This window comes from Callithrix jacchus, chromosome 2 (genome assembly GCF_049354715.1).
Source record: "Callithrix jacchus isolate 240 chromosome 2, calJac240_pri, whole genome shotgun sequence".
NCBI lineage: Eukaryota > Metazoa > Chordata > Mammalia > Primates > Cebidae > Callithrix > Callithrix jacchus.
Window position 1 is genome coordinate 117,232,934 of NC_133503.1, and position 17,610 is coordinate 117,250,543.

At 38.1% G+C, this 17,610-nt stretch overlaps 1 protein-coding gene across 16 annotated transcripts in view; it reads left to right on the forward strand.

The window, feature by feature from the left end:
- The window catches only part of LOC128931458 (uncharacterized), a 177,498-nt gene that overhangs the window by 154,077 nt on the left and 5,811 nt on the right, over positions 1-17,610 (forward strand). For 3 of the 16 annotated variants that reach the window (XM_078365195.1, XM_078365193.1, XM_078365205.1), the window contains exon 6: positions 16,184-16,283. The exons of the other annotated variants lie outside the window; for them this stretch is intronic. The gene's annotated coding sequence lies outside the window, so the exon portion shown is untranslated. The remainder of the gene's footprint in view (positions 1-16,183; positions 16,284-17,610) is intronic. 16 annotated transcript variants of the gene reach the window in all.

A 17,610-nucleotide genomic window follows, 5' to 3' on the forward strand; every position in this document is an offset into this window, starting at 1 on the left:
TGTTTTCAAAACTGCCACAATGTATTAGAAATTATAAGGGTTGGTCATAGCATAGATGAAGCATGAAAATAAACCCTATTAAAAGTTGAATAATGAATGTATTAAAATGAACAAGAAGAGCAGTAATGCTCACAGTGCCCCAGTGATAGCATGTACAAAGCCTGTGGTTTCTTGGCTATTTGAAAAATAACAAAATGAAAAATGACTTCTTATGGACAAATGTGACATACTATTATAAAATGAGCCTTTCTTAGAGATTAGAAAAAATAGAAATTACACAAAAAAGATGTGAGAAATGATCTGTAATTTAAACCTTTGTGGTCATGGTATGAGAGCAGGTAATACCAAATTAAGGAGGAAAGCATGCTGACAAAAGAAGCTGTAATCGTAGGCAGCGTACAGGCAGGGTGCTTTGTAAAGTTCTGCCATGGAACAGCTATGTAGCATCAGCAATAGTTGGAATGAAGAAATAGGGGAATGGATAATTTAATGACCATTTATAATAGTTATTTTACTCTCTAAGATGTGGTAAGAAGAGTAACCAAATCCAGTGCTCCAGGACACAAATGATTGAATAACAGGGTCAGGAAGAAGTGTTTGTTGTTCTAGTTGGTGTAGCCTTGCTCAGCTACTTAGGTACCCTCTATGTGCACCTTTCCTAGCACCAGGTATAATCTGCTGTCTGCAGAATTCAGATATGAAGGGCTCAGTGCTATCCCCTGGTCTTTGGAACATCCTGCATTTTAATGATCATGATAAATGCTTGGAAAATATATGCAGCAAATATAGAGATGTTGGTATTTCAGTAGAATTAATGACCATATCTGTCTTTTGACTGGTGTTTTTATTGAAATCATCAGGCCTAGTAATGATTTCCTAGTCAAATTTTATTAAAAAGATAGACTATATATGACATCTGACATTTTTCATTCATATAATGGACTAGGTTTTAAACACTGAACCACAGTTCTGCCCAGTGAAAAGCACAGGTGTTCTGACAAGCAATGATAATAAGTAAGATGTGGTATTTTTATTTTGTTAATTAGTATACATGCATATAGTTCATACAGGGATTCAGAATACAAGGCTGCTTTAATGACAATCAAATTTTAGTAGAATTTACTTGATTTTAACATCTTCCTTTTAGATGGGAATATGGTATTTTAAAGAAGATCAGACAAATTACTCATTCTGGGAACAAAGACTTTTGAAAGCTGTCAGCCTACTGACAGTTATGATGAGCATTTATTTCAGGCTTATAAAACATATTAATCAAACTTGTTCACAGTGTGGTGGTCCAAAGAGGGTTATTTTATTTTTGAGAGATACTTTAAGTAAGTGAAGAGCACTGTTAACATATACTCCCATGGATACAAAGCTACAATGTGTTTTTTGTCTTCAAAATGAGTAAATAGTTTTCTTGGGTTAACAGAATGAAGCATACTGCAGAATTCTGTTTATTAGGAGACTATTTGCAAAAGACCTATGCACCATTCATTGCACCTTGAAAAACACTTGAAAATATGGGTTGCATTTGCAAACTTCAGTGTATGACATGGAAATCTGGCAAGCTGCCTGGCGTCTACTTAAAGGATTGTCATTCTGGGAAAAATAAATTTCTCTAACTAGACAAAAGTCAATGTTTTCATGTTTTACTGCAATCAAACTGATAGAGCTGACAATTTAATGTCTCAACACTTAAAATATCTGTGGATAATCAGTTACCTCAATCAATCATAAACACAAATCCGTCTATTTTCAAAGCTTGTGTGTCTGTGACTAAGATATAAAACAGTTTGGTGAGACCCATCCCCCACAACACCTCATCATCTTTCCCCCACCATCATCTCAGTAGTCCTGATTTGTCTTTAGCTATGCAGATATTTATACACATTATGCATCTGGAAATAACTTTTAACAACTCAAATGTGATCAAATTTAGAAAGTTTTCTTTCACTGTCCTGTTTTATTTAATTTTTATGAGTAGTTTATAGCCTGTATGCCTGTCAGAAAAATGTGTAAGTGTGCTGGCATTCCAGCTGAAGACATCATTACGAGTGAAAAAATGCTCAAGGCTTTTTCAAAGTGGGTGCTGAAACATACATTTCCCTTCTCTGACTCCAGGGGATGCTGGTAGCTACCCCCAACAGACAAGTATTTTGGGGTCAGATGGTATAGTGCTGGCCCCTTAGGATTTCCTGGCAGGCACACTGGATGGCTCATTTCTGGACACTCATAATAATGATGATGATGATAAAGCAAGGGAGACATTGACAACACAAAAAGGCGCCTGAGGAACTCGATTCCAGGTAGCTCTAGATTTGGCAGAACTGACAGGTTCAGTTCACTAAGCTTTGGTATTGATAATGATGGGAAACTTCAGACAGTTTTAAAATCTGGTTCTATTAAGATATGCCATGGCGTTTCTGCAACATAAAAACAAGTTTACTGCTGCACACCATTCTTCTTTTAGCATATTAAGAATTTATATTCCTAACAGATAATTACTCTGAATTCTGAATAAGCCAAATGTTTTGTTTGGAGTATTTTTTGATATATTTTTAATGCAATGGTGTATATGTGTGTATATGTATATATCAACATACACATTTACCACCAAGGCCTCCTTTTTGTTTCTTTGATTATTTGGAGCTTTGCAATCAAACTAAGCAGTTTTAGGACCCTTGGGGCAGCATCTTTTAGTTCCCCGTCAGGCAGCATTGCAAAACAATCAATCTTGCTCTCACTCTCACTTGGCGGAAGTGCCACGACAAGAAGAGTGCAGTGCTTTGCTCTTGCCATGAAGCCTGGGTGACAAAAGTTTTTACAAGAAGCTGACTGTATTTGGGGTTATGAATATGCAATGACTCTCATTAGTATTGAAGCACCAAAGCAGGGACTGACATCCCCCGCCACTTTGAGTTGCTGCAGAATCGGCTAATGAATTGTCTCGCTCCCTCACTCACACAGTCTGCTGTTGTGGCTCCTAAGTTCCAAGGGGAGTTGCCCATTTTAAGAAGACCATTGACTGCAAAAATTAATTGTCAAAGACTACTCTTGATTTCATGAAACAGTGTTTCATCAGTGCTTAGACTGTCAAAACAGAAAAGCACTAAATTCTGCATAAAATAATACCATGAATAGAAAAATTTAGAAAGAGAGAGACACAAGAAGGTATATATTATGTACTTATATTCATCAGTGTCTATAGATATGCTTCCATCCTGGATCATTGTACAATATGTATAACTGTATATAGATGAAGTCAAGTCACAGAAACCTGACATTCTGTTGGTTTGTCTATTGTTCTTCCAAATGGAACAAACAGAGATGCTAAAAAATTCCCAAAATGAATAGGGTTGAAACAAATACATTCCATCAATTCTTTACCATATTCTTTCTTTTGTATTCTTGGATTTCTGCCAAACGTTTTGCAGCTCATACACATACCATCTTTCATGAATATGTTACTGATAAGGATATGTTTGTAGCCACTGATTAAGATATCTGAACTGATTTGCAGTGTGTAAGAAGATGCAGAAGTGCTTGGAAATCATTTAGAATGTTCCCTTTCAATAGAATAAATTAAATGTGTTTTTCCACATCCCTCCTCCCTTGAAATTTCCTTTTAACTAGAAGAGCACTTCTGTGACTTGCTGCAGATTGTAAAGGATGGATTGAATTGAAATTGATAATACGTGCTAAAAGGTAAGGGATATTTTGTAAGCTGTGCAAATATGGCAGTGAACAGAGTTAAGCTCTTATATTAGGATGCTTGCTTCTGTGGTCATTTATTTAATCTGCAATGGAAAGTCATCCCTTGCAAAGAAGTGTATATTTGTTATTTTGTAGAGTTTTAGAGGTTAGTGTTATTATAATTGCTATATCTGACCCATCACTGGAAACAAGAAAAAATAAAAGAACCATGTACATGTAAGAGTACCAAGAATGAGTGTAGCATAAAAATAAATGCAGCTCTGACAAAAGTGGCTCGAGTATCATACATCAAACACTTGTTACCTCTGCTGCCTTTAGTGACTGCACATGACTACGAACAGATCAGTGATAAAATCTTAAGAAAGATGAAACCAGTCTGGGCCTTTGCAAAGACCATTAGTCATTCTACAAAGCCATAATATTATTTGTTCAAGTAATCCTTGGCTTCCTATTTAATGGACATAGTATGCACTCCACCCCTAGATCAAAGCCACAAAGGGAATTTTTAAGAATTGAATATGTCTTAGAGAGAACCAATCAGATCTGATCACAAAACAAACTACTAAATTATTCCATTTTATTATTAAATTTGCATTCTAGCTGTACTTCAGTGCCAATATAGGTTGTAAAATTTTTACTGTTTTAAAAGTACTTATATAATCAGAAGCGAATTACCTATATAATCACAAGCATTTTCTGATTTTTCTGATGCCACTTCCCTAGATATCCAAACATTTTCTAAGACAAGTCTACCTACGTACATCAGAATAAACTATTCAACTCTTAGGAAACATGCTTGAATTTTAAAATACAAAAGTGGAAACAGATCCATTGAAACAATTATGGCTAAGCATAATCTATTCAGGTTTAATAGAAATATTAGTATCTGTTACTATGAATATGATAATCACATTGTATGTGAAAATAGTTTTAACTGAAATGTAGATTTGGCACTGTAATTAGCATCTGCATTATAAACTTTGTGACTACTTTGAACATTATTTATGGAAGGTTTATCTAAATATACTTTGGTGCTTATTGCTTTTATCAAATATTGGTGTCTAATGAAATAAAGTGCAAAGAACTTGGGCTTCTCACATTTTTATGAGTGATTTGCTGACAATCACTTGCTGTATCTCCTTTTCCACACACAACCATAATACAATTGTAAGAGCAGGTGAAACAATTTTTACATTGCTTCTATTTATAATGTGTAAAGTTGTCTTCCTAAAAACCTGAAATAGAATTTGGATACTTAACAAGAGAACAGCAAATACACATATGGATTTAGGGAATTATTTGATTTCTCGTTCTATACTGTATAGCATCCATAACCATAATTAGTATTTTGACATAGTTTTATGAAGAGGACCCAGAATTGGAGTACCCTATAGCAGACAAAGTGCTGGAAGTCACAGACACATTCATCCTCACTCACTCCCTCTCTCTCCATCTCTCTCTCTCTCTCTCTCTCTCTCTCTCTCTCTCTTGCTTTTTCACATACACATGTATGCTCCTACAATGGGGAGGGAAAATAATGAAGAAGAGTTAGTTAAGCCTTTGATGAGCTTGCCTAGAATTTTGCCATCAGAAGCTATTTTAATTTAAAAGCATACAGGTACATTTTGTCCTTTATGGTTTAGTATTTTTTAAATTTACATGTGGATGGGGGCACCATAGTCATTTCAGTCTTTAGGATCTCTAGAGGTTTTGGTCTGAACTTGAACAAACCAAAGAATTTACTGTCAGCAAGTGCTATTTATACATTTCCTTGTCAGCCATAAATGAACAATTATTGAGTCAAATCTGGGTGCTGAGGGTGGAGAGAGGAGGACTAGGAAAACACAGAAAACAGAATCTTGGGTCCCAGGGAGTTCACAATGTAGCTAGGGTGAAAGATCACGGGTAACAATGCAGTCTCATTTACAGGGCTAGAATTCAACAAATGTAGATTGGTTTAGTGCTCCCTAAGTGCAGAAGTGTTTCAGGGTTGCCACTGAGATGTGAGAATAGCCTCAGGAGGGACAAATACAGGGACTTCTCATAGGAGTTCCTGCTTGGATTTCGGAAACTTAAACATTTTATTAAAACTTGGCTTTACTTTGAAAGAGGATGTAAGTGTAATAAACCTACCTTATTTTGATTTCAATGGCAACATTTCCTTTAGAAGTGCTATAATTTCAAGTTTATAATTATGTGTTTTGTAGTGTCCTTTAAATTTTTCTCACTCAAAAAAATTGTATCCTTAGGTAGGGAGGAAAAAAATTGTTTACTACAATTACAGTTGCCCCTTTTAGATGAGGGACAAAGGTGAGGGAATATACAAGAAATATGTCAGAGTAACATTTAAATAATTCTGTTTCTTCCTTAACTAACTTCAGTAGTCTCGCCTAAGCATACTTATAAATGGTGATTCCATATTGATGACCAGAAAAACTATGCAAGTATGGGCATATTGATACCCAGCAAAAATTGTATAAGTCCCAAAGTCCTAAATTACGCAATTCCCAAGTCCTATATTACCAGAAATGGTTATTTATGCCCTGAGATTGCGGGGGGCTTGGGGGTAGGGGGGTACTTTTATTCCTTGGTTTGGTCTCCAAAAACTGATGTAACTGTTTCATTTCTAGCCAAAAGCCTAGCTCTCAGTAAAATTGTGAAGTTGTTTATCTGCTACTCTTCATTTTCACACTCTTCTTCCCTTTACCCTTTTCCCATTCTTCTCAGAAGGCAATAAAAAGGGCTTGAGGTTACCCCCTGCCAGGATCATTTGCTTTTTAAACAGGAGACTTAGTGATTTGAGGTGAGTGTCCAGTGTGTGGCAGGCACTGTGCTAGCTGCTGTTGTTACTGCAACACAGGTAATTGTATGGATGAAAAAAGTGGTGCAGAGACATATACAAAATGAATTTTCAGTGTCACACAGGTAGTTAGGTTTTGAGTCCTAGTAGTATTTTTGACTCTAGAGCCTGTGTTGTTTGTACTACATTAAAACACGTTCTGACCTTGAATAAACTATGCTGGAAGTTCAGGCTTTGTGCCAGTCCCACAGGAAAAAATGCTTTTGGATAGGAGCATTGCCCTGTCTGGTGCACTTCAAATTAGATAAGGTGGGCCAGGTGTAGTGGCTGATGCCTGTAATCCCAGCACTTTGGGAGGCCGAGGCGGGTGGATCACGAGGTCAACAGATCGAGACCATCCTGGTCAACATGGTGAAACCCCGTCTCTACTAAAAATTACAAAAAATTAGCTGGGCACGGTGGCGCGTGCCTGTAATCCCAGCTACTCAGGAGGCTGAGGCAGGAGAATTGCCTGAACCCAGGGGGCGGAGGTTGCGGTGAGCTGAGATTGCGCCATTGCACTCCAGCCTGGGTAACAAGAGCGAAACTCCGTCTCAAAAAAAAAAAAAAAAAAAAAAAAAAGAGGTGGAGTTGAGGGAGGCAGATTGCCTGAGGTCAGGAGTTCAAGACCAGTCTTGCCAACATGGTGAAACCCTATCTCTATTAAAAATACAAAAACATTGGCCAAACGGGGTGGTGTGCACCTGTAATCCCAGCTACTCAAGAGGCTGAGGTAGGAGACTTGCTTGAACCAGGAAGTGGACATTGAAGCGAGTCAAGATTGCACCACTGCACTCCAAGTCTGGGCAACAGAGTGAGACTCCGTCTCAAAAAAAAAAAAAAAAAAAAAAAAAGGGTGGGGGTGAGGTGGAGTCTCTCTCTATTCTGAATCTGGGGTTGATCATATGACTTGCGTTGACCAGTGGATATTAGCAAATAGTTTAGACTCATGCACTGGGGCTTCTGCACTTAGAACCCTGTGACTGTAATGTCAGTGAGCCCAGGTTGTTGTGCTGCAGGATGAATGGCCACTCAGAGAAGAACTGAGGTTCTTGCTGACAGTCATTGAACTGCTAAACATATGAGTGAGATCATCTAATTACCAGCTGAGCCACCATTTGATCACAAACACATGGGAGAGTCCAGGGGAAATCAGTTAGCCCAGATTTCCCTCATCTCTCTGGGGTCCCAGCTCAAACAGAACAAACTGCCCTGCCCATTCACAGACTTAGGAACTAAGTAAAATGTTGTTTTAGCTAGTAAATTTGGGGTGTTTTGTTTTGCAGCAAAGCTGATACGCAGAAGTTATATGTAAAGTACAGAGAATATAGAAAGAGGGAGAAGCTGAAAATGAAGAGAATGTCAAGGAGTTTAAGATATCTGATACCATATTAAGGAGTTTAGACCTGCTTTCTAGTACCAAGCTTCCCCACTTCATTGATTCATGTACTGCTTTTATCTTTTTTAAAACATCTCACACTACCTGAATAGATTAATATTTCTTTAAATTGCCTGAGTTTTATACTGAAATTTATTTTTAAAGCAAACTTATTAACTTGACACCCAGTTTGATGTATTAATTCTGTTTTTTGAAACCTATTAAAATATGAGTATTTAAGAAGTTCGTTTGTTTGCTATCAGAAATCATCTGTATATTATGAGTAGTGCATTCAACAATTTCCTGCTTTAATCAGTAGGAATCAGAAGCATGTAGAGAGTAGTTTTAAGTGCAAAGGCTGCTGCTAGGGAGGAATAAGGAGGCTGATGTAGGGGTCCAAGTGGGATATGGTAAATGGTAGATAGATACATTTGAAATGTGTTCCTAAGGAAGAAGAGAAAGGACCTGGTGACAGATTTGATCTATGTGGAGTGAGAATGGGGAGTGTGAAGGAGGTTTATAAATATGGCTAGTTATTTTGGATCATAGAGGAAATACTAATACTATTAAGAAAAAAAATATGTTATACCATTTATAATTTGATGTAAGTTATAAAATTATATATATTAGAAAATATAATGATGTTACACTTGTAGAGTTTGTGATAGTAGGTCAGTTGAAAACAGGTGTACTAGGCATTTGGACATATGGATTTGTCCTTAAAATATTATTTTTGAAGTCATCAGTATGTAGTTGGTACATACTTGAAGTCATGAGAGTAGATGACATCATCTAGAGAAAATATTTGGTACAGAGATCTTCAACTTTTGTTTTGTTCATCCCCAAGCTCTTAAGAGAAGTAACTTACTGCAGCTAGAAATAGTGAGGGGTTCATATAAGCAATGATTCTCAAATTGGAGTGAAGGGGATCTGTGCAGTGTGAAAAATATGTCCCCCAGGTGATTTTGCTATACTGCTCCTCACCCCTTGTTGGTTTAATGAACCAACAAGCACTGAGGAAGAGGAATTAGTAAAGAGAGAGCTTTAAGATGGAGAGGTAAGCCACAGTGCTAAATTTTGCAGAGACATCTAGTAGTATTGACATTATTCTTTAGCCAGTGCTGACTCATGAAAGTAGAGTACTTGGCATATGATAGGAGCACAGTAAAGGTTTGAGTGAATGATTTATGTAGGACTGTTTTATATTTGAAATACTGTATAAGCCTTCAGTATTAAACTAAGACAATATTTGTAATTGTACTACTTTGGACTTGGAAATCAATGTGGATTTAAAAAATTTTCTCTGTCCGTGGTCAGTGGCTTAGAAGAGTGCCTACTTGGGCACCGTAATCCTGATCCCAGTGCAAAGCAATGTTTGAGCCTGTATTCAGGAAATAATGCTGGGGCAAGGGTGTTGACTGATGTCTGTTTATGGCCATTCCACGTGTGGTCATCCTGCCTCTGCCACCCATGGTTTCCCGAGGCGAGTTACTTAAGCTGTTTTGGGTTGAGAGAATGAATAGACTTTACTGGCAGAACTGGAATGCCATCAGCCTATCTAGTTCTTAGGCAATTTTAGGCTCACAGTAGCAGCTTCTTTTATTATTATTATAAAAATGAAAGGATTTCTATCTGCCTTCGCCTGCAGCTAGGGAAAGGCCCTGGATCAGGACAGCAGAGTTTCCTCAGACGAGAAATGGTGCCCCTTGCATACCGCTCAGAGAATTCTCAGCAGCACAGGTTCGTTTGACATCTGGTATTCACAATTCCTGTGAGAGTGGCTTCCCCCTAAATGTGCCCTGAAAGCATTCCTGCTGTGCCCCTTCTGTCCAAGTATAAACACATTATAGGAAATGAACAAGTAAAGACCCAGCTTATCCGGAAGGAATGAAGGAACCCCTCACCCAGCTGTCCTGGGGTTTTGATGTCCAGCTTCAGGAAATTTTGCCAGCCACTGGGGTAGGGGCTGTTGTCTTGACACTTGGCACCTTAGTCCCTTTCCCATTCTAAACTCCCCAGGTGCTGTTCACAGCCTCTGTTCTAAGTCATCCAGCTGAGGAAAATTGTTCCAGGACCTTTAAAATGTGAAAGAAGGGTTGTTTTTCATTGTAGATTAACCAATGTGCAGCTGGATTAGTTATTTACAGTTGTAAATGTGGTGCTATGTTTACTGAGGTAGGGGGACACATTTAAAAATAATTGAAGCAGTCTAAAGCCAGACCTATAAAGAAAAAGGTGCCTTTCCACTTGTTTTAATATGAAGATAAAAATATTAAAAATGATAAAATGGATATATAACAAGGAAGTTGACACCAAAATAAAAGGAAAAGGAAAGCCTTTTCACTTTTCCCTGGCTACTGTCTTTCCAATTTCAGTTTTTGTTCCGGCCTAATGAATGTATTGTAAGTAAAACCTGCATGCTGTCTTTGCTCTCTGCCTTCCTACTACTGCAAATATCAGCTCAGCCACTCTTTCAGATCCACTTCAAGGAAACACTGACTTGAAAACTCTCCCCCATGGTTTTGTCTGAACTGGCTGCCATTCTGCAGCACACACCAGATCCAATTGCTGGAGTCGGGGAACCTGAGAGGTGAGCGAGAGCAAGCACTTAGCTGAGTGAGTCAGGCGGGCCTGCGTGAAAGGATGTAGGTGAGCCAGAAGCTAATGGGAAGAATAGGGGGTCGTTGCTAATTTTGATGTGGGGAAATCTGAAAGGCTCTTCTGCATGTCAGGGCATTTGAATATTTGGCAAACAGCTGGCTGGGCTCCGGGAGAACGCCTCTTGATTCGCCTCGTCAGATGTTCAAAGATAAAATGAGGCAGCATGCACGCCAGCACATAGCTCATAGCCTTGCAGTCAGTTTTGAATTTAGATTTGAATTGTGATATCAATGTCATGGTGGCACATGCTTTGAGAAAGTACTTACAGAGAATAATTGAAAGATTCAGTGTGAAGCTTCTGAAAGCCGTAATTTAAAGTTCCAGAAGCCTCCATATTACTCTCACCATTAAAATTTAAAGTGACAGAAGCCCAATTATGTATGGTTATTTTCTTAAATAAAATCATATTTCTACCCCACGTGAAAGATTCATTGCTGCCCGCTAATCTCTGTCAGGAGAACCAATCTCAGCGACGTCTAGTGTCTGCAGCGAAGATGGTTAGCTTTATGCTGGGGACAATGGAGCGGCCCTGGGGGAAGCAGAGCTGGAAGGCCTCCACGGAGGAGCTTGACTTGCAGGAGGCTGATTTGCATGATAATCACCATCATGGATCCTCTCTGGTGCCAGCCTCCACACTTAACCAAATGCAGTATAACTTCCACAGCAGCTGAGAAGCCCGAGTAGGGGCTGTAGCACACATTTTGCAAAGTCTGGATGACGTCAAAAACTGCTAGTGAAGTGGGGGCAGCTGGTTGTAAAGCTAAATCACATTGAAGAATAGAGACTTGGAACATAACCTTAAAACCTGATAAAGAATATCAAGGGGGCTGTTGAAAAATACGAAGCCTTTCCCTCTTTCTTTTTTTTTTTTTTTTTTTTTTTTACCCAAAGGAATCTGTTTACCAGAAGAAGCCTTTTCTTACTGAAACTTCTGATGCTGTGGAAACCATGGTATGAACATAGATCAGTGGAAATACAGAAACGTTTCCAGTGCAGACATTTCAGTCTCTATCAGTTAGAAGTATGGAGCCAGACTTGTAGAATAGGACTCTTCCCACCAATCCTTGGTCTGTTTGATTTTACTTTATCCTGCATTGTGATTTGGGGCATATGGTAGAATGGTAGCCAGAATTGCAAAGAAAAATTACCCAGAGCCAGTCAAGCTGAAATCACTCAGAGTTTCTTATGAAAAACTTTATTCCTTAAGGTTCCCATGGACAAAGGAGCATGTCGACCGATGTCATGATGCATGATTTTGGATAATATGGAGAGTATGTACATATCAATACTAATCTAAGCAGTGTTACAAATAATACATCACTTATTTCTTGTACTTTTCCCAGTTTGATAAAACATTTACAAGTAGGTCTTGATTCTGCTGAGTTTTATCATGACTGCAGCACAGCCAGCTCTTTGACAGTCTGCAAGTTTATTTTTTGTTTTCTGGATTTAGCTTGAGGATCTATCCTTCTTTTTACAGAATTGGTCCTGTGATAAGAACTCAACTTTTCTTCCTTCCCTTTTGTTCATGTCTCAGTAAGAGGTGGCCACATTCACTTATGTCCATGATTCCATCACTATGTTTAGACTCTCCCTGTAAATTATTTTGTCTCTTCAATTTTCCACCTTTGACATTTTGTTGGCCTCTTCCTTTAAAATATTTTTTTTTAAATTTCCTGCTCCCAGCCTCCTTTCTTTCAATTCTTCTTGACTTGTCTACTCTGTAGCCTCTGCCTTTTCACCATTTACTCTTTAACCCTTTGCAGTCTGGATTCAACCACCCCAGATGTGCTAAAACTACTTTCTCAGACAAAGATAATACTCCTACTTGATCTGCTTTTCTCACTCTGCCCTATAGGGGAGTGACTTACTTAATTGGTAAATTTGGGGTGAATAAGTGGGCTAGCTCAGCTTACTGCCGGCCATGCTCGTTCTATCTGGGGAAGGGCCTGCCTATCAAGAGCATACATTTTTTCCCTGAGGCTGGGGGCTCATCCCAGCTTTTGCTGTCCTGGCCTGCCAAGATTATGTAATTCTTTTTTTTTTTTTTTTAATATATGAGAGAGAGTTTTGTTCTGTTGCCCAGGCTGGAGTGCAGTGGCACAATCTTGGCTCACTGCAACCTCCGCCTCTCAGGTTCACTTGATCTGCGCCTCAGCCTTCCAAATAGCTGGGATTACAGGCGTGTGCCACCACACCTGGCTACTTTTTGTGTTTTTAGTAGAGATGGAACTTCCCCTGTTGGTCAGGCTGGTCTTGAACACATGACTTCAAGTGATCCACCTGCCTCGGCTTTCCAAAGTGCTAGGATCACAGGCAGGGGCCAGTGTAGCCAGATGTGTTTTGAATTTCAGACCAAGCTACCTCCTCTACCTTGGTTGCAGTCAGTAATAAAGGTTATATTCTGGTTCGCCATCTGTTTTATTTTTGTATTTTTTTAACTTGCTCAGAACCTAGGAAAGGAAAGTGTCAATTTTGCAGAGTCCTTTAGAAACCTCAACACATATCTGTACAAGTAAAAAGTTAAATTTTTGTCTTTCCCAACGCACTTTCCAGAAGTGACCACTATTAATGTATATCCTTTCTGATTTTTCTATGCATATGCAAATATATGTTTATATAAGTATGTAATAGAAACTTTTTTTAAGGATAGAGTCTTGCTGTATTGCCTAGGCTGGAGTGCAGTGGTTATTCACAGGCACTGTCTTTGCACACTATCGCTTCAAACTCCTGGGCTCAAGTGATCCTCTTGCCTCAGCCTCCTGAGTACCTGGGACTGCAGGTGCATGCCACTGTGCCCGGCAATAGAAATGTTTTTAATTGAATATCACATAACAGAAATACACATAACTATGTATTTATACTTATATATCTCTAAGACAGATATATTTCTTTTCATATAATTTCTCTTTATACACATATATTTGTGTATATACACAGTTGTATTTTTTCCAAATATGGTATCACACTATACATTTTGTCCATCCTTTTTTCTCTGAACATAGCTTCATGCCGGTATATAGAGGCATACTATGTTATTTTTAATGGCTGCACGGTGTTCCGGAGCATGGATGGTCCATGATGAATCATACTTCAACTGTTGGCTATTTAGGTCATTTAATACTTTTGCTATTGCAAATAACACTGTAGTGAACATGGTAATGTTTTTGTTTTTGTGAACTTGTGCTGCTATTTCTGTAAGATAGATTCCTAGAAGTAGACTGCTAGATATTTGATTAATAATAATGAGGAACTCATAGGTTGGGAAGGATTCTGAGAATGCTCAATTTATCTAACACACCTAAGAAGATTTTTTTCTTGCTATGACATTGAATACTCCAAAGAGTAAGACTCCATATTCTTTTTCAGTAATGCTTTCCAGTGACTTGAAATCAAAATCAATTATAAAAGAAATGATAGATGACCTATTGAGAGTCTGGCCAGACTATAAGGGACCCGAAATCTGCTTCTGACACCCATTCCACAGTGCATCAGGCCTAAAGAATAGTTGGCTATCCTTTACCTGGATTACTTTGCTTGTGTCCCAAGGCTGTGTGCCTTGCAGAGAGGCATGTGATAGCTCTTTCACAAGCTGGCCTAAAGAAAAGAAAAAAGCATGATGCAACTTGACAGAGTTGTGGGATACTGAGTGCTTCAGGTGGCCTCCTCTGAAGCATGTAGGATTTTTTTAGAATATTTTCAGTATGGTGATGACCTACAAGGGGGAAAAAACTCCCATATATTATGGAACTGGCTGTAGGCCTGGTGGGAACAGTGTTGCAGACATGTGCTTTTTTCACTGTCAAATCTTTTACATGTTTCCCACTCAGTGTGCACATAGAAGCATATCTGCGTCAGAAACAAGTGCAGCATGAGTAGCAAAGATGAACATGTTCAACAGCTAGGGATGACTACATACTGTGCACATTTTACACAACACAGTGGAAAGAGCCAGGCAGCCTCGCTGTTAGATCATTCCACTGCACACCAAAGAGATTTGAAATGGACTTTTAATTATGATTGCTGATTTGCTATGGCTGCATTCCTTAATATGAGCATCTGATTAGGTTAATTTTCTTTAATTGATGAATGAACATATAAACTTGTAAGACTGAATTTGTTGTTATGTATTGGCTGTTTAATATTCTGACTTTTCTGCGGGAGTACAAACTATAGGCACTCCTTATCTGTTTTAGTTTTGAGGTCACTGTTCTTCCTTCCTTCACCTTTGTGTGGCTTTTTAGATTTATTAATGGATAGAGCAGTGCTAAGTGACTATTAAACTCTTTTCCATATACAGTAAAACCCATTAACATGGACCTCACTAAATTTGGAATTTATGAAAATGAGGTTGGGGCCTGGGTTAAAGTTTACCTTTGCATTGTCTCTGAACTAAAGCTTCGCTGAGCTAATAAATAGTATAAATAAAATTGCAGGGGGATGGCACTTTAAAAAGCAGACTTTTCCAGCACTTTAGAGAAAGACCTTATAAGAGAGGTAATGAAGTAGTGTCGCATAGTGCAAACACTAGGCCATTTACTAGTTATGTGACCTTAGCTTCACTGAGTATTTCCTCCATCTGTAAAATGGAGATAGTTATCTGCTTTATGAGGTGGTTGTGAGAGTCAGTTTTAATGTATAGAAATGCCTTGTGTGAAGTAGTTACTTCATAAATGGCAGGTAAGTATTACCTAAAATAAGTGGTGAGCTAATTTTAAATATGTATTAATATTTTTTTTGTTTACTAAACCAGGGTTCCTTGGCACTTTATAGTTTAGTTAACCTCCTCTGAGGTATTACTTTTATTATTATTATTATTGATTGAAGGAAAAACCTAGCAGTTTGGTGTGGCTGTAAAGAGCACGAGCTTTGGAGTCAGAAAACTGCAAGTTTGGAAGTAGCTCTACCTTTTAATAGCTATGTGACCTGAGGAAAGTTAACATCTCTTAAAGTCTGTTTTCCAATTTGTAAAAAGGGGGTAATAATACCTGCTCCAGGACTGCTTGAGGATTAAATGAGATAATGCATGTAAGGTAAAAAGCTCAGTGATTTTTATGTAATAAACTCCCAAATGTCAGCTGTTGCTGTTATCATGATCTTTTTGATAACTGTTCATACTTTAGACTTTTCATTCATTCAGGCTTGTCTTTTTCAATTCACCCAAATTAATGAATTTTACTCTAGATATAATCTCCATTCTAGATGAGAATTGTAAGTAGGTAAGTAAAAATTATAGAGAAGCAAAAATGGCTGTATAAATAGTATGGGGAAAAGAATAATATTTTAAAAGTGGAGGCACAAAGGCCTCAAGTTAGACTTAAATTACTGCATAATGAATTTTGTGCATAATCTTTGTGTCCTTTATCAAAGCTTTTTATATTAACTAGAAGGAAATAGAACTTTATATATAAGTAGTAAAAAGTGTGACCAGCTCATTCCATTCATTGGGAGAGAAAGGCATTAAGTCCATGTTCAACTTGATTTTCATCTTCTTGTTTCTCCTATGTTTCATAAGCTGTATGAGTGAGAAATATAAGTACTGTAATGTCCTGCATAGAGACTATAATCTGTTCTCCCCTTAATGACAGCCTTATACAGTTTGTAGAATCCATCACCTCAACAGAGCAGACTGAATTACTTCGATGACTGGCAAATGGGCACCACTTGTGGTGAAATGAAAGCAGCCAGGTGTGTGTTTATTAAGTGCTCTTCAATACGAGAAATGTGTTTTCCTGAAAACTCTCATCCATGCTATTTTTGTAGAAGCAAAGAAAGTGCCCATCTTCCTTTAAGAAAACGGAAGAATCATTTTTCTTGAGAATCTGTACTATTACAATATAAATTCACAATCATAAATGTGTTATAAAAATCAGGCTTTTCTACAGTATATACATGAACAGTGGAAGCTCGCAATAATAACTGGCAGGGACACAACCAGTACTCTTGGGGCAGTGTGCCTTTGGCTTTCCAGTACTGCCCGATTCAAGTGGATCATTTAAAAAAGTTAAGTCAGTTCATTAATTTGATGACCAGTGGTTCTACATATAAGGGTTTTCATAAAAATAAATTCACAAGTCAGAAAATATCTTTTGTCAGACCATGTTTTCTAAGATTTAGGTCAGAAAATGTGATCATTCTAATGCATACCATGTTGATTATTTATATTATATCAGATCTTTATTAGAAATACTGACTGGATCATGAGGTCAAGAGATCAAGACCATCCTGGTCAACGTGGTGAAACCCTGTCTCTGCTAAGAATAAAAAAAAAAAATTAGCTGGGCATGGTGGCGTGTGCCTGTAATCCCAGCTACTCAGGAGGCTGAGGCAGGAGAATTGCCTGAGCCCAGGAGGCGGAGGTGACGGTGAGCCGAGATCGTGCCATTGCACTCCAGCATGGGTAACAAGAGCGAAACTCCATCTCAAAAAAAAAAAAAAAAAAGAAAGAAAGAAAAGAAAAGAAATACTGACTGGTTAGTTGTTAAGGTCCGGCATTATTTGTCTAGATCTGGCATATGAGTAAGATCAGCAGTAATAGCTTAGTATTTATTGAATGCTTACTATATGCAGGTACTGTGCTAGAAGCTGGGGATATGAGACCACCACCCAGTTCCCCGCAAAAAGACACAGTCTCATGTTGCTGATGACAACCCTGTGAAGTAGATACAGACAAAAGAATAAGTAGTTTATAGAATTTAAGTAATTTGTCCGAGATAGGTCAGCTATAAAGTGACATTTTTGTTAAAGCAACCTAACCTATATTCTGGTTAAGAGATCCCAAAGTATAGTGGCTTAAGAAAGAAGGAGCTCCTTGACACAACAAAGCTGTTTAGCCATTCTGGTTTCTTATGTTTGGATTGTTGAGTCAGGGTGATGTAAACTTCTGTGTGATACCTCTGTTAACCTTGGAGTTTGGCCTCATTAATGTCGGAAGATGTATAAGCGTTCTCTTTAAGGGCATTCCCTGGAGGTTGTACTTCTCACTCTTTTTTTTTTTTTAACTGCAACAGTTTAT